At 52.7% G+C, this 17,823-nt stretch overlaps 1 long non-coding RNA gene across 1 annotated transcript in view; it reads left to right on the plus strand.

Moving 5' to 3' along the window:
* The first annotated feature begins 969 nt into the window (after window positions 1–969).
* The window catches only part of LOC127492463 (uncharacterized), a 29,834-nt gene continuing 12,980 nt past the window's right edge, over window positions 970–17,823 (plus strand). The window contains exon 1 of the long non-coding RNA XR_007922005.2: window positions 970–1,141. This is a non-coding gene — a long non-coding RNA (uncharacterized lncRNA). The remainder of the gene's footprint in view (window positions 1,142–17,823) is intronic.

A 17,823-nucleotide genomic window follows, 5' to 3' on the forward strand; every position in this document is an offset into this window, starting at 1 on the left:
CATGCGTGTGTCTCAGCCTTCAACTCCACGTCAACTGTCCACACTGGGGCAGTCCAGTTGCCCTTACCCATTGTCTCCTCTCCTGTTCTGTCTAAGATAAATGACTGGTCTTTGTTTTCATCCCTTTACTGCAGTTCTTGTGGGAAGTGAGCTGAAGGGAAGACTCACAACACTGCTCTTCCCCAGTGAGAACGAGAATATTCTATGTTCTGGGGTGGCTTTCTTCCACTCACTCCCTCTCCACTCCAGGGTAAACATCTGTTTTTTTTTTTTTTTAAACATTTATTTATTTGAAAGAATTACAGAGAGAGAGGTTGACAGAGAGAGAGAGAGAGAGAGAGAGAGAATCTTTGATTTGCTGGGTCGCTGCCCAAATGGTCGGAGCTGGGTCAGTACAGGCCAGGAGGCAGGAGCTTCTTCCCAGTCTCCTACCTGAGTGCAGGGTCCCAAGCACTAGACTATCTTCCAATACTCTCCCAGACCATTAGTAGGGAGCTGGGGAGGAAGTGGAGTAGCCAGGATAGGAACCGGCACCCAGAGGCTTAACCTACTATGCCACAGCGCCTGACTACATTTTCTTGGTGTTTTCAAAACATGCGCTATTTGCTTAATTAGGGAGATCTCTGTAAACAGGATCTGACACATTATCAGATCAGTTAGTTGACTGGTTGGTTGGATTACATTTGAGTGTTTTTCTTTAAATAGAAATACAGACAGGGAAAGAGGTGAGAGGGAGACACACATTCCCTCTGCCGGTTCACTCGCCAAAACGCCTGCAACAGTGCGGAGTGGGCCAGGCCCCAGGCCGAAGCCAGCAGCCTTGAACTCAATCCAGGTCTCCCGCGTGGGCGGCACAGACCCCAGTCCTGAGGCCATCAGCGCTGCCTCCCAGGGCGCGCAGCAACCGGAAGCCGGCCCAGAGCCGGCGGCGCAGGCCAGTGGCGTCATCAGGCCGCGCGGACCAGCTGCGGCGCTGCGGCGCTGAGCCAAAGTCGCGGAGGCGGGGGAGGTGAGCTGTCGCGGGCTGTTAAGCTCTGTGTCGGGCTCTGGTGGCCTCGCCTGGACCCCACGCGCGCTGTGTGCCCCAGGTCTCTTGAGCGGGGCTTGCGCCTGGAAGCTCTTTCTGGGCAAAATCGAGAAGGTGAGGGGAGCGGGGCTGACCGTTGCGCTCCCGCCGCCGCTCCTCGCCGGGGTCAGGCGCGGGGGTGGTGGGGAGGGGATGGCGGCGAGCTTTGTCAGCGTCCGCAGGCCTGCCCGACACCGGTCCCTCCTGGAACTGCGGATCCCGAGCCCCGACCGTGCCTGGCCGGGGAGAGGGAGCCCCGTTCCGGGGCGGGAGTCCGGGGGCGGCGAAGCCTTGACAATGCTCCGCGGATTCGTTCAGGGCGATTTGGGTAGCCCAGGCGAGGGGATCGCTCAACCACGGTCCCCTGGGCCGTGCGTCCCGAAGCGTGCGGGGCTTCCAGTGTGATTCCTAAGCCCAGCTTAGACCGGGATGTGCCTGTGCCACCTGCCGCCGGTCCCCTGGCTCGTAAGCCCTCGCCGTCCTCTTAGTTTGAAGGCCTGGATTTGACTGTAGCCTCTGTCCCCGCATCCCGGAAATGAAACTGGAGATGTCAGGACCCCACAGATGTGCGGTCCAACCCAGGCCCGTGGGTAGCGGGGGGGGGATTCCTCAGCTGCAAGAGACTGAGCCGCAGAAGAGAATCATTGTGGCCGACACGCGGGTTCTTGTCACAGTGTTCTTTGGGGTTGACCGCTTGAGCGGCATTACAGATGGCGGACGCTGAGACAGCCGCGGAGGGCTTTGCCCCGGGAGGAAGTGTGGAGCTAGGTCTCTAAAAGTGTGGGGAACGGTTTTTCTCCAGAACGCAGGTTTGTGCCTGTGTGTGCACCAGCCTGAGGGCACAGGCCTGCAGCAGGGCGGGGAGGAATAAGCTAAAACCAGCACAGTTAGGGGGGAGGCTCACCATTCTGTCACCGTCCTGGTGGCGCAAATGTAGCCTTCCAGCTGAGATTTCTCTCCTTTCTACTCAGATCTCTGCTGAGATCCCACAGGCGTTTGTGATTGCTATTAGCATATCCAGAACTCAACGCCTGGTCTGCACCTGGCCTGCTCCTCCCACTGCCTCCACCCCCTTTTAAAAAGTCTTTATTTATTTGAAAGTCAGAGTTAGAGAAAGAGGAACAGAGAGATCGTTCATCTGCTGGTCACTCTCTACGTGGCCTCAACAGCCAGAGCTGCGCTAGGCTGAAGCTAAGAGCTTCTTCCAGGTCTCCCATGTGGGTAGGGGGCCCAAGCACTTGGGCCATCTGCTGCTTTCCCAGGCTGTTTGCAGGGAGCTGATCAGAAGTGGATCACCTGGGACAGGAACCGTTTCCCATATGGGAAGACAGCATTGCAGGTGGTGGCTCTACCTGCTACACCACAACGCTGATGCCCTTTATTTTTTAAAAGTATTTATTTGACAGAGTGACAGAGAAAGAGGGGAGAGACAGACAGATCTTCCATCTGCTGATTGGCTCTCCTAATGGCTGTAAGGACTGGTGCTGGGCCAGGCTGAAGCCAGGAGCCTGGAACTCCATCATGTCTGACATGTGGGTGGCAAGGTCCCAGGTACTTGGGCCATCTTCCTCTGCTTTCCCAGGCTCTACAGGAAGTTGGCTTGGGAGCAGAACAGCTGGGATTTGAAACTTGCTCCAGTAGGAGATGCCACCTTTGGAAGGGGCGGTTCAACTCACTGAACCATGACACTAGCTCCCCCGCTGGCTGTCTTTACCACAGATAATGCAGCTCTGGATTGCTTTGTCCAGACCCCGCACCTGGAGTTATCTCTGACTTCTCTTATTGTCCACATCTGACCTGACAGCAGGTGCTTTTTTGGTTGTTCAGTGTCCACTTTTAGGCCCATCCATGGCTACTTCCCTGGATCGGGTGTCAACATTCCCTTCAGCATTTTGGGGGCCTTAGGAACATGGCAGAATAGGGAGAGACCTACCGGGTCATCAAGACCAGCAGTTGTCACTCTGTCCTCAGTCGGACCTGAATTACTTCAGGAGCTGCCCCTGGGCCTACTGTGGGATGGGTGGAACATTGATAGGGAGATTTGGAACTCTGTGCACACCGGCAGCCTCAATCAGCTGCTTGACTTTTATCTCTTTGATGTATTTGACTTCTGTACTGACTTTAAATAACAGACTGTTTGTTGCAATTGACCATCTTCAGTTAAAATTAACTTGTTTATTGGGGCAGGTATTGTAGAGAAGTGGGTCAAGCTGCTGCTTGAGATGCCTGCATCCTATACTGGAGTGCTGGTTTGAGGTTCAGCTACTCTGCTTCTGATTCAACTCCCTGACGGTGCACCTGGGAAAGCAGTGGGTAATGGCTCAAATACTTCCTCTCTGTTGCTCTTTGAAAGGCTGAGAGAGAGAAATGTCTTTTATCTGCTGGTTCACTTCCCAAATGCCAGCAGCAGCCAGCATTGGGCCAGGCTGAGGCCAGAAGCTCATGGGGGTGGCAGGAACCAAAGTACTTAAGCCCTCACCTGCTGTCCCCAGGGTGGACAGTAGTAGGAGGGGAGCTCGGGCTCAAACCCAGGCAGGCTCTCTGATCTGGGATGTGGGTATCCCCAGTGGCAGCGTAACTGCTAGGCTGAACGGTTGCCCCAACAACTTTTTAGTTATTTCCCATCTCGTCGTCATGTATAGATGTTGGTGCCCTTGTGCATTCTTACTCTCTGTGTGTGACATTATGGAACATTATCAATTCTGTACATAATACTTAAGGTTTCTCTTCCTTACTGTTTCAGTAAACAGACAACATTAACTCACTTTCCATGTGGTGAAATGTGTGTGGTGTTGGGCCAGGCTGCACCGCAGTTGTTATAAAGTTTCCAACTTCAGCCTGGGAGCCTCAGAAACGGGGAGCCTGCTGACACCTCACAGATGCGCAGCCAGGGCCACAGAAACTTCTGTGAGGAAGGGGCTGCGCAGGGCTCCCCTGCAGGCTGCTGAACCCCCAGATTCCTGACTCCACACCTGAGTGCAGGGTGGGGAGGTGCCTTGACCCACCCTTAGGCCCTGACATGTTTTCATTCCTCTGCCCAGAATCCTCCCCTCCAAGTTCAGCCCTTAGTGTTTTTTTTTTCTTTTAACATTGATTTACTTATTTGAAAGTGAGAGCTAAGCAGAGAGAGAGAGAGAGAGAATGTCTTGCATCCACTGGTTCACTCCCCAGTTGGAGAGAGAGAGAGAGAGAATGTCTTGCATCCACTGGTTCACTCCCCAGTTGGAGAGAGAGAGAGAGAGAGAGAGAGAAAGAGAATGTCTTGCATCCACTGGTTCACTCCCCAGTTGGCTGCAACGGCCGGAGCTGTGCCAATCCGGAGCCAGGATCATCTTCTGGGTCTCCCACATGGGTGCAGGGGCCCAAGGACTTGGGCCATCTTCCACTGCTTTCCCAGGCCATAGCAGAGAGCTGGATAGGAAGTGTAGCAGCTGGGACTTGAACTGGCGCCCACATGAGATGCCGGCACTGCAGGCTTCGGCTTTATCTGCTGTACCACAGCCCTGGCCCCAAGCCGTCAGTGTCAGTGTCAGTGTCATCTCCTGGAGGGGTCTTTTGACCTTGGGAGCTCCTCCCACTCAGATACAGTGGTGCCCGACCATATTACCCTGGTTTATTGTCTTCATAGCCGCAGTGAGGTGCCTTCTCTTGTTTGTTTCTGCTCCCCTGAGATGTCAGCTCCTTGAGGGAAGGGAAAAGCTGGTTTTTGCCTGCTAGAACCTGCGTGCTGCTATTAGATGCTCAGGAAACACCTGAGGAGGAAGTGCATGCGTGCCCGTGGGTGCCTTCCTGGAGTCTGTCACGGGACAGTGTGGCCTCTGCCGCAGGCAGGTTATGTACCTTTTTTTTCTTCAGTGAACATGTCCGACTAAACTCATAGCCACGTACACTTCCGGAAGGGCAGGTAGAAGGAGCATAACTAAGGGGAACACTAACTATAGGACAGAACCGACACTGACGCCAATATGCCTTTCCAATTGGCTTGAAGGTAGCTTTCCAGATGGGCCTGGGCCACACCAGGGAGCAGTTTACCTGATTGGCAGAAGGTGGGGGTGGGGAGAAATGTACCTGGGGCTGCCACCGCCTGCCAGCACTCAGGCTAACTGCATGGGCTAGGCAGGCAGTCTCACGGGAACACCCCATCTCCCTCCTTTGTTTTAGGGCGAGCTGACCCTGCTTAGCACGGTACGGCATCAAGCCTCAACCCACAGTAAGCTTTTGGGTTAAATTAAAGAGCGCCTAGCACGGGGATTACGGGCAGGGAGGAAAAGTAGGGCAAAGGGGAAAAAAGCTGGACTTACCATGTTTCAGGCCTCTCTGATTGGCAGGTAGGTGAACAGGTGTGGTCAGGAAGGGGCATGAGATTACACAGGGGGCGTGGTGAAGGCGTGGTCTGCCAGCTCACAAACCTAATCCAGTATACCTGCCTATATCATTCCTGCCCCCTTTTTTAAAAGATTCATTTATTTATGTATTCTCCCTCACCAAGCCTCTTGTTAAGGCTTTCCGAGATTTATTTGTTTGAAAGAGTTACACAGAGAGAGAAGGAGAGGCAGAGAGAGGGAGGGAGGTCTTCCATCCGCTGGTTCACTCCCCAGTAGGTCGCAACAGCTGGAGCTGTGTCGATCTGAAGCCAGGAGCTTCCTCTGGGTCTTCCCCTTGTGGGTGCAGGGGCCCAAGGACATGGGCCATCTTCTGCTTTCCCAGGCCATAGCAGAGAGCTGGATTGGAAGTGGAGCAGCTGGGACTTGAACTGGCACCCATATGAAATGCTGGCACTGCAGATGGCGGCTTTACCCGCTATGCCATAGCGCCGGCCCCTACATCATTTCCCCTTTCAGAGATTCCATTCCCTGGGATGTGGAAGGCTGCAGAATCGTATCTTCTATAGCTGCTTCCTGCTTATGAGGGGCATAGTGCAGACCCTGCCTGACTTGGGTCTGGAAGTCTCTGCCTATCTAATCTAACAAATTTGCCTTGTGGGGGCCTGGCGCCGTGGCTCACTTGGCTAATCCTCCGCCTGTGGCGCCGGCACCCCGGGTTCTAGTCCCGGTTGGGGCGCCGGATTCTGTCCCAGTTGCTCCTCTTCCAGTCCAGCTCTCTGCTGTGGCCCGGGAGTACAGTGGAGGATGGCCCAAGTGCTTGGGCCCTGCACCTGTACGGGAGACCAGGAGGAAGCACCTGGCTCCTGGCTTTGAAGCAGGCGCAGCGCCGGGGGTAGCGGCCATTTGGGAGGTAAACCAACGGAAGGAAGACCTTTCTCTCGGTCTCTGTCTGTAACTCTACTTGTCAAATAAATAAAAAATCTTAAAAAAAAAAAATTTGCCTTGTGAGCTGGAGCAGTCTTGGTCACTGCCAAAGTCTGCGTTCCCTGTGTGGTCAGATAATCCTAGACATTGAGTTCTGAAACATGTTTGTTCGTTATCATGAGCAAAACTGGATTAAGACCCGCTGTCAGTAACAGTTCCCAGAGAGAATCAAAAGAGGCAGGTACAGCACGTCTGCCTTAAGGTGCAGCAGTTTGGATGTGACGAAGGCGAAGACTTGACTTTGTGCTTAGGATCTCGGGCTTACAGGAATAAGCAGGCGTGTCTTTGAGTTCACCTGTGAAGACTTAAGAGGTAGACATTTACTGCTAACTTCACGGAGGTGGTCATGCTCAGTAGCACCTGGTAAGGTCCTTCCATTTAAGCCGCAACCGACCTTGTGCGGGCCAGCCGCATCAGTCGAACGGAACCTGAAGGCAGAGTTACAGAGAGAGAGATCTTCCATTCACTGTTTGATTCTCCCAGTGGCTGCAAAGGCCAGAGCTGGGCCGTTCTGAAGCCAGGAGCTTCTTCCTCCTCTCCCTCCTGGGTGCAGGGCTGAAGTACTTGGCCTGGCCTCCATGGACTTCTCAAGCACATGAGCAGGGAGCTGGATCAGAAGTGAAGCAGCTGGGACCACAACTGGCGCCCACATGGGATGCTGGAGTCAGAGCTGGCAGCTTCACCTGCTACACCACAACATCAGCCCCTCAAAATTGCTTTTAGTAGCTGTTTGGGAACATTCAGGTAACTGTTGTCAACTGTAGTTAGCCTGCTGTGCTGCAGAACACCAGAAGTTAGTCTTGCTGTCCAGCTGCACCCTGTCCCCAGTAACCATCCTCTCCCCATCCTCCCACCTCACGTCCTTCCCAAGCTCTGGTAACCACTGTTCTATTCCCTGCTTCTTTGAGGTCAGCTCTTTCACTTCCACATGGAAGTGAGAACATGTGGTATTTGTCTTTTTGTTAGACTTTTTTTAAGATTTATTTTAGGGGCTGTCGTTGTTGCGTAGGGAGTTTGAGTTCAAGCTGATCCACTTGCAGTCCAGCTCCCTGCCGGCGCTCCTGATAAAGCAGTGGAAGATGACTTAGGTACTTGGGCCCCTGTGTGGGGAATCCCACAGGAGTCCCAGAGACGCATCACGGATCACCGCTTACTAAGGATCAAAAGGAGGTGGGCCGTGGAGAAATCCACTGGTAGCCCCAAAGAGTCACAGATCACTGCTACCCACCAATAAGTGAAGAAAAAGAAATAACAGTGGAGTTGCTCGTGCTGCGCTAGAAGCTGGTAGCAGTCGGCGTGTCCGGCAGTCACGAAGAAAGCAGTTGAATGCGGGGAAGAACAACACGCGGCTGCCTGGGACACAGAAACACGCATGTGGGCGCAAGCGCCGTTCCAGTTAATGAAATCAGCAGTCGTAGCTGTGCTAGTGCTAGCGATAGTAAATATAATGGGACATTATACGGCTGCCCAGACCTGTATGAGGAGGATCATATACTAAATTTCCAATAAAAGGAGGACAGAAAGAAATTAGCGAGCAAGTAAAGGAATTATTACAGGAAGATATTGAACATACAACTTCCTTTAAGTGTAACAGCCCTATATGGCCAATTTTAAAACCAATGGTAAGTGAAGATCTATAGTAGATTATAGAAATTTTAACAAATTAACACCCCAGATACCTAGAGAATTACCAGACATCACAAGTGTCTTACAGCAGATAAATAAAAAAAGGACAGAAGTGTCGGCCCAGTAGCCCTGTTGGATATGTTTTTGCCATCCCGATAGCGGAAGAAGCTAGGGAAAAACGACACTGACATGGGAGTCACAACAGCATCAGTTTAAGCGTTTACCACCAGGATATAAAAATAGCCCAAGAATAGCCCACATGATATTAAAACAAACATTGCAAGATATGCCAAAAATAGAAGCTGATATATATGTACATATGTGGATGACATGAATAGCATCCACAAATAACGAAACTATAAAACAGGATATGGAGACAGTAATTCAACACCTTATAAGGAAAGGATGGATCATAAATAGGGACAAAGTACAAGGACCAGACAAGGCAATACAATTCCTAGGCTTGCTAATACATACAGAAGGCCGAAAAATACCAGAACAAGTAATTGATAAAATCCAAACAATAGGACCCCTTAGAAATAAGAAAGAAGCCCAACAAGTAATAGGACATTCGGATACTGGAGAAATCATATATCATATCTGAACCTAATATTACAGCCAATGTATAAAATAACAAGAAAGGCTTTATGTGGATTCTGGACTGGGGTCATTGGACTTATTTCGTGATAGCGATATGAGCCATGATGAATTTAAAACATGCTGAGACCCTATGTTTAAGGATAATGCAATGTACTTTGCTGTCCTTATATTATTATAGCTGGATTGCCTTGATGCTAGATGTGTGTCCTGACCTGTGGACTAATGAATATTAGTCCACAGTGCTGGATGGTCATACTGTGTGAGCAGATAAAAACCTTTTGTTAGAAAGTCTGTTGTCCGTGTGTTCCTTCCCCATACTCCCACATGTCACCCTTAAGCCCTGTTGAGCTGCGTGACAGTAGGCGCTTGCGACAAGGCCCAAGGACTAGGGTTATCTTCTGCTTTTCTGGCCACAGCAGAGAGCTGGATTCGAAGTGGAGCAGTGGGGACTTGAACCGGCGCCCATATGGGATGCTGGCCCTGTAGGTGGTGGCTTCACCACTATACCACAGCGCCAGCCCCTGTTTTTTTATTTTTATTATTTTTTTTAACTTTCTGTAGGTTTTTCTTTGCTGTTTCTATACTGTGAGGAGCCTTTTAGTTTGATGTGTTCCCATGTATCAGTTTTTGCTTTTGTTGCTTGTGCTTTTGGGATCGCATCCAAAAACTCTTTGCCATTACCAATGTTACGAAGTATTTTTTCTTCTAGTATTTTCATAGTTTCAGCTCTTATTTTTAGGTCTTTGATCCACTTTGAGTTGTTGCATCTGATGAGAGATGGGGGCTGTTTCTTTTGCATGGGGGTTCCAGTTTTCCCAGAACCATTTGCTGAAGAAATTTTCCTTTTTTCTTTCTCTGTATATTTTTCCTGCCTTAGTTGAAAATCACTTCGCTCTGTCTCTTCCTCTCTTTCACTGTATCTCTGCCTTTTAAATAAATAAATATTTTTAAAAATCACTTAAGTATGTGGTTTTATTTCTGTGATATTTATTCTGATACATTGGTTGGTGTATCTGTTTTTATGCCAATTTCATGTTTTGCTTTGACATTGTACTTTGGATTTTTTTTTCAAGATTTATTTTTAGGCCGGTGCCGCGGCTCACTAGGCTAATCCTCTGTCTGCGGCGCCGGCACTCCAGGTTCTAGTCCCGGTTGTTCCTTTTCCAGTCCATCTCTCTGCTGTGGCCCGGGAAGGCAATGGAAGATGGCCCAAGTGCTTGGGCCCTGCACCCGCATGGGAGACGAGGAGGAAGCACCTGGTTCATGGCTTCGGATTTCGCTGTGTGCCGGCTGTAGCAGCCATCTGGGGGGTGAACCAATGGAAGGAAGACCTTTTTCTCTGTCTGTCTCTCTCACTGTCTAACTCTGCCTGTCAAAAAAAAAAAAAAGGCTTCATTAAAAAAAAAAAGATTTATTTATTTGAAAGGCGGAGTTACAGAGAGGCAGAGAGAAAGAGAAAGAGAGAAAGAGGGAGAGAGAAAGAAAGAGAAAGGGGCCGGCGCCGCGGCTCACTAGGCTAATCCTCCGCCTAGCGGCGCCGGCACACCGGGTTCTAGTCCCGGTCGGGGCGCCGGATTCTGTCCCGGTTGCCCCTCTTCCAGGCCAGCCCTCTGCTGTGGCCAGGGAGTGCAGTGGAGGATGGCCCAGGTGCTTGGGCCCTGCACCCCATGGGAGACCAGGAAAAGCACCTGGCTCCTGGCTCCTGCCATCGGATCAGCGCGGTGCGCCGGCCGCAGCGCGCCAGCCGCGGCGGCCATTGGAGGGTGAACCAACGGCAAAGGAAGACCTTTCTCTCTGTCTCTCTCTCTCACTGTCCACTCTGCCTGTCAAAAAAAAAAAAAAAAAAAAGAAAGGTCTTTTAGAAAAAAAAAGAAAGGTCTTTAGAGGTCTTCTATCCTCTGGTTCACTCCCCAAATGACCGCAGTGGCCGGGGCTGTGCCGATCCGAAGCCAGGAGCTTCCTCCTGGTTTCCCACATGGGTGTAGGGGCGCAAGGACTTGGGCCATCTTCCACTGCTTTCTTAGGCCATACCAGAGAGCTGGATTGGAAATGGAGCAGCCAGGACTTGAAGCAGCACCCACACGGGATGCCAGCACTGCAGGTGGCGGTTTTACCTGCTACACCACAGTTCCGGGCCCTCTTACTGTGACTTCTTCGTTTTCCTTTGACAGTGTTCTGTAATGTTATTGTTGATCATTTACATCTTTGGTATATTCAGTCCTCAGTGTTTTTTTTTTTTTTTTTTTTTTTTTTGCTATTGTGAATAGGATTGCTTTTTTGATTGCTTTTTCAGCAAGTTGGTTATTGTATAAAAAAGATACTGATTTTTGTATGATGGATTTTTTTTATAACATTGTAAAAAAAATAAATATATATTTATTTGAAAGCCACAGTTAGAGAGAAGGAGAGATGAGAGTGAGATCTTTCATCTGCTGATTCGCTCCCCAAATGGCTGCAATGACCGGGGTGGGGCCAGGCCAAGGCAAAGCCAGGAGTCAGGAGCTTCTTCTGGGTCACCCAGGTAGGTACAGGGGCTCAAGTAATTGGGCCATCTTCTGCTGCTTTCCCAGGCGCATTAGTAGGAAGCTAGATTGGAAGTGGGGTAGCTGGGACTCAAACTGTGCCCATATGAAATGCCAGCACTGCAGGCCATGGTTTTAACCTGCTGCGCCACAGCGGCAGCTCCTGTATGTTGGTTTTATATCCTGAAACTTACTGACTTCATTGACCAGTTTTATCAGTGTTTTTTAATTAACATATTCTAGATAGAAAGTTTTCTTATTATGAGGTACGGTTTGCAAATACTTTCCACGCAGTATCTGATCTGAAAGGAGACTTCACCGCAGATAGGGCAGTGGCAGCAAGCACAGCTGCTCCTTGTGCATTCCACCAGGCAGGTGCGAGCGACCTGCCGGCCTCACCTCACTCGTTAGTGCCCGTGTTACAGGTGGTGGCCTTCCTGGTGGTGTCCAGTCTCACTGTGGCATAATTTGCATCTCCTTAATAACTGCTCGTGTTCAGCATCTTTCCTTGTGGCACTGGCCATTTGTGTGTCTTCCTTGAAGAGATGTCTGTTCCGGTCCTTGGCTTTGTTGTCGTCGTCGTCGTCCTACCCTCATGTACTTGGTAGCAGTGCAGACATCTTCATTGTGGGGAGCCCCGTGCAGGGATCAGAGTGCAGCAGTGCCTCCCTCTGCGTGTTGGGAGCATCGAGTAAGGCTCAGATGAAACGTCTTCCCCCGAACTCCTGGTTCTTAGGGCTGCTCAGTGACTGTAGAATTAAAGGCTGGGGAGGCAGAGGGACCATCTAGGCAACGGGCTGTGTAGAGGGACCGGTTTCTTGTTAGTGTGACCAGACATTATACACAAATTAGAGGATACAGACAGATAGCAAAAAGAAACAATCACTTGAAGCCCCTCCCCAGAAGAGCTGCTGCTTGTTCACGTTTTGGTGCTTTGTGGGTCTTTTAGATACTGTCCATCGCTTAAATTCTGCTGTGTTTGATATGTTACAGTCTGAGTATTTTTTTTTTTTTTTTTTGACAGGCATGTGGACAGTGAGAGAGAGAAAGGGCTTCCTTTGCCGTTGGTTCACCCTCCAAGGGCCGCCGCGGCCGGCGCGCTGTGACCGGCGCACCGCGCTGATCCGATGGCAGGAGCCAGGTACTTCTCCTGGTCTCCCATGGGGTGCAGGGCCCAAGCACTTGGGCCATCCTCCACTGCACTCCCGGGCCACAGCAGAGAGCTGGACTGCAAGAGGGGCAACCGGGACAGAATCTGGCGCCCCGACCAGGACTAGAACCCGGTGTGCCGGCGCCGCAAGGTGGAGGATTAGCCTAGTGAGCTGCGGCTCTGGCCCTGAGTATTTTTACTTATCAGTACATCACAACAACTTTAGTATGTTAGCACTCGATACTGCTCAGAATTTCTCCATGTGTCGCAGGTATGTAATGTTAGCAGGTCCCTAGTGTGTGGTGTTTATCATTGTCGTCACGTCTTCCCTGTTCCCAAGCACGTTGTGTGGTCCATGTCCCTGCACACTTGTCTGACTGGAATTACTGGGTCACAGTTCTTGATCCACACAGCCAAGTTGCGGGCTGGAAAGGGGGTGAGGGCCTGCTCCCTCCAGCAGCAGTGGAAGCCTGGTTCCTAGGCCTTCAACCCTGGAACAACCTTTGCCATTGAGATAAGGGGACAATGATTGATTGAACATGCCAAAGAAAATAGATTTCTGATGTGTGTGGGGAGCAATTCGGACTATACTGTTACTGGAATTAAGATTTATTCTATGCATCTGCTCTCCCACAATATGGCGCTGGGAGAGAAGTAAACAGCTTCTACCCAGCTGCCTCTCACCAACTTGACAAGCTGCAGGAGCTGCTCCTGATTGGAGGAGAGCGGCGTGCTCGGCGTGTGGGCAGCCGAGTTGGGATTGGCGGAGGAGGACTATAAAGGAGGAGAGAGACGGCATGCACCGGGAACATCTATGGGGAACATCTGAAGGAACACCTGTGCAGCCCCCGAGAGAGCCGGCCGGCAGTGTGCCGCTCCCCTGCGGAAGTGGGGAATGCGGCCAGGGGGAACTGCCCTTCCACGGAGGTGGAAGGGACGGTAGCCAACCCGGGAAGAACCAGCAGCAAACCCGGGGAGAGCCGAGCAGACGAAAGAACAGCGCAGGGTCCTGTGTCGTTCCTCCACGAAGACGGGGAGCGACATAATGGTGCCATGACTCGGATAGGAAACCTAGCACGGATAGGAAACCTAGGACGGATAGGAAACCTAGGAGGGAAGAAACGGGAAGAAGTGGAAAATTACCGGAGAGAGAGACTAGCGAAGAGCCTAGGGGAAAGCCGGACGAGAAAGGTGCCGGAAGAAGCTATTGAAAGCCTAGGCATAGACTTGGATATGGACTGTGGGAAAGAAGTTAAGACTGAAAGCGAAAGTGAAACCTGGAAGAGGCTTGGACTCGGATACGGACTGTGGGGAGAAGCCAGGAGAAATGAGAGGAATATTGTTGGAAGAAAACTTAGGGAAACACACCGGGTAGAGAAAAATGTTAGGGAGGATGAAGCCGCGAGTGCAGGCCAAGCCATCTTGGAATTCTTCAAGTCACCCCGGGGAGCAAGAGGCGAAGATCTGGAACCAGAGGCAGAGACGTGGGCCGCCAGGATTCGCCAGGTTAGTCCGGGGAACTTGGACTGAATGCCGGTGGTGGCGGAAACATTCGCGAAAGCCGCCGCGTGCAGAGAGAGCACGGGGCGTTGGCGCGAGGCCGTGGTGCAGGCGCGAAGTGCGTGGAGACCGCGGAGCGTGCGCGCAGAGCCGGGAACCCGCCGGCGGGGCGAGGCGCCGGGAAGCCGCGCAGAGCCGTGAAGCCGCCGCGGGGCGGGCGCCGGCGGGGCGAGGCGCCGGGAAGCCGCGCAAAGCCGGGAAGCTGCGCAGATGAGAGAGGCGCGGGCTGAAGCGGCTCAGCCAGGAAGCCGCCGAGAAGCAGCCTCGGGGCGGGCGCAGCCGGGAAGCCGCGGGGATAAGAATGAGAGCGGGAAGCCGCAGGGATAAGAGAAACAGAAGTTTAGAAGTAAAGTGAGAAAAATAGGAATGCTGGAAGATAGAAGTGAAATGGGAGAGGTAGGAATGCCCGGAGATAGAGAAATAGAGAAATAAAAAGGCCTCCCTACAACACTGCAATGTGAGAGCTTGGATTCGGTCTGCCTAATCAAGTGAGGCGATGAGCACCTGCGGGCAGCTAGCAGCTTGTGCGCCGCAGGTCACCGAAGACAGGCACGAATTAACATCAGTAAGGCTTCCCCACAATGCAACAATTAGGAGGCTTGGATTCGGTCTGCCTGATTTAAGGCGGTAAGCGCCAGCAAGCAGCTCGACCAGAGTATGAGCTGCAGGTCACCGAAGATAGGCACGAACCAACACTAATAAGTCTCCCCCACAATACGGCAATGAGAAGGCTTGGATTCGGTTTGCCTGATAGGCTTGTAAGCCCCTGCAAGCAGAGCAGAGCATGCGCTGCAGGGCACCGAACACAGGCACGCATCAGCGCCTAAAAACCTCCTCACAACATGGCGAAGAGAGGACCCGGATTCGGTTTTCCTGATTGATAGGACCTGTAAGAGCCTGTGGCAACTCTAGCAAGTAGAGCAGAGTGTGTGCCGCGGGACACCGAAGACAGGCGCGTATCAACGCTAAAAAATAAAAAGAAAGGGGGATCTGTGGGGAGCAATTCGGACTATACTGTTACTGGAATTAAGATTTATTCTATGCATCTGCTCTCCCACAATATGGCGCTGGGAGAGAAGTAAACAGCTTCTACCCAGCTGCCTCTCACCAACTTGACAAGCTGCAGGAGCTGCTCCTGATTGGAGGAGAGCGGCGTGCTCGGCGTGTGGGCAGCCGAGTTGGGATTGGCGGAGGAGGACTATAAAGGAGGAGAGAGACGGCATGCACCGGGAACATCTATGGGGAACATCTGAAGGAACACCTGTGCAGCCCCCGAGAGAGCCGGCCGGCGGTGTGCCGCTCCCCTGCGGAAGTGGGGAATGCGGCCAGGGGGAACTGCCCTTCCACGGAGGTGGAAGGGACGGTAGCCAACCCGGGAAGAACCAGCAGCAAACCCGGGGAGAGCCGAGCAGACGAAAGAACAGCGCAGGGTCCTGTGTCGTTCCTCCACGAAGACGGGGAGCGACAGATGTGGTTTTGTTTTTTTGTTTTTTTGTTTTTTGTTTTGGTGGTACTAGTAGGATTGCTTGCCATGTCACCTAAATACTAAAAGAGATTGAAAAAAGGCCAAGTAAAGATTGATCGGGGGCCGGCGCCGCGGCTCACTAGGCTAATCCTCCGCCTTGCAGCGCCAGCACACCGGGTTCTAGTCCCGGTCGGGGCGCCGGATTCTGTCCTGGTTGCCCCTCTTCCAGGCCAGATCTCTGCTGTGGCCTGGGAGTGCAGTGGAGGATGGCCTGAGTACTTGGGCCCTGCACCCCATGGGAGACCAGGAGAAGCACCTGGCTCCTGCCATCGGATCAGTGCGGTTCACCGGCCACAGTGCGCTGGCCGCAGCGGCCATTGGAGGGTGAACCAACAGCAAAGGAAGACCTTTCTCTCTGTCTCTCTCTCTCACTGTCCACTCTGCCTGTCAAAAAAAAAAAAAAAAAAAAAAGGTTAATCGGGGCCAGCGCCATGGCTCACTAGGCTAATCCTCTGCCTGCGGCACTGGCACCCCAGGTTCTAATCCCGGTTGGGGCCCGGGTTCTGTCCCGGCTGCTTTTCCAGTTCAGCTCTCTGCTGTGGCCTGGGAAGGCAGTGCAGGATGGCCCAAGTGCTTGGGCCCTGCACTCGCATGGGAGACGAGGAGGAAGCACCTGGCTCCTGGCTCCAGATCGGCACAGCGCACCAGCCACAGTGGTCATTTGGGGGGTGAACCAACAGAAAAGGAAGACCTTTCTGTCTCTCTAACTCTGCCTGTCAAAAAAAAAAGATTGATTGGGCGATACAAGGTTGGAGTTAGGGCGTCTTCCCTTGGAGTCGTCAGAAGATTTGATCCACAGCCAGAAACACGGGGGCTGACAGGGGCTGTTGAAAGAATAGGCTGAATATCGCTTTGGGGGAAATTGGGTCGAGAATTTAGCTCTGAAAATGGTAGAAGGAAACCCTTGTGTGGCAGTGAAAGTGATAAAGCACGAGGTGTTGAGGAGGCTGGAGGAGAGGCCTCCGAGCTGAAGTGCAGAGGCTGGCACCCGAGTGCGCCTCCCTCTGCAGGCAGGGACAAGGAGCTCAGGCCTTCCGTCCTCCAACCCGAGCAGTGCTGGCAGCCAGCTGGGGCCGGCACCACGCCCCAGAGGTTCCCAGCCCCTCGCTAGAGTGCTGGGAGTCAGTGCTGGCCTTCCTAGAAGTTCAGAGGAGTCGTGTGCCAGTCTTTGCACTCCCTGACTACCTGCTGTGTACAACCCTGCCTGCCCAGTCTCTGCTTTGAGACCCTGCAGTAAGTTACATAACAAGTGAGCATGGATTCAACTTCCGCTGTGTGTTTTATTCATCCAAGTGGCACACAACCACGCATTCAGGAACAACTGAACTTGAACCTTTGGAGAGCTTTGGAATTCCCAGCCCTCCTTTCTGCTCCCCTGGCCCCACCCCTGCCTTTGGTGATTCCTAATTGAAAATCTCTGGAATTCACAGCCCTCCTTTCTGCTCCCCTGGCCCCACCCCTACCTTTGGTGATTCCTAATTGAAAATCTCTGGCTTAGCGGCTTGTACTGCCCTGCAGGAGTCTCGTGCCAGTGTCATCCACTCGGTGCCTGTCGTCTCCTGGCCCCTGCTCGGTGTCTCCTCTGGGAAGCATTTGCCCCAGCACCCCCTCTCCACACCAGAAATCCCCACTGGGCTGGGATACCCCCGTGCCCCCTGGCCACCCACGGCCTCACTGGCTGTTTGTACCTGTGTCCTCTGTGGTCTGTAAGGAGAGGCTCCATAAGTCGGGATGCTTGAGTGCAGTGTGCGGTCACTTGGCTGTGCCTTGTCCGTCTCTCTGCTGCTCCACCTGCCCTGGGTCCGAAGACCAGGTGGGAAAAGAGGAGAGGCACTGCCGAAGCCCCAGGCTCACACTGTGGGCAGTTGGCTGAGCTCCCTGGGGTCATGTCTGTGTGAAACACTGGTGTGGTAGGGAGGGTGCAGGCTGGCGTGTCCTGTGGGGTGTGGCACTGGTGTGGTGGGGAGGGCACAGGCTGGCGTGTCTGGCAGGCACTGGCTGCGGTGCTTTGGGAGGATCACTGCTCAGCTCTGAACCTCAGGGTCTTGTATAAAGTGTGGTCGTGTTGCCAAAGCATTGTTGGGAAGTCTAGGCAGCCTGCAGCCTGTGTAGCTTCATCGCGGCCCTCCCTTCCCCAAGCCCAGGACACACAGACACTGACAGCTCCCAGAACCCCGCCCAGGCAGCCAATCGCCTCTAGGAAACCAGCCCTACCCAGCAGCCAGAGGAGTCTGGTGCTGTTCCGGGGGCTTCCTTGGAGGCAGGTGCTCCTGTCACTCACACCCCCTTGAGAGAGCCAGAAACAGAGCCCCAGTGGGTGGGAAACCAAGGCAGTGGCAGGCGCGGGCACTTGAGCTGGGACTCAGCCCAGGCCCCGGGCGTGGCTGCAAGCTGCCTCCTCCCGGCTCCAGCGCTCTGCTCCCCGTGTGTGAGCACAGGTGCCCGAACCCACACTGAGTCCTTCA

Source organism: Oryctolagus cuniculus, chromosome 10 (genome assembly GCF_964237555.1).
Source record: "Oryctolagus cuniculus chromosome 10, mOryCun1.1, whole genome shotgun sequence".
Lineage (NCBI taxonomy): Eukaryota > Metazoa > Chordata > Mammalia > Lagomorpha > Leporidae > Oryctolagus > Oryctolagus cuniculus.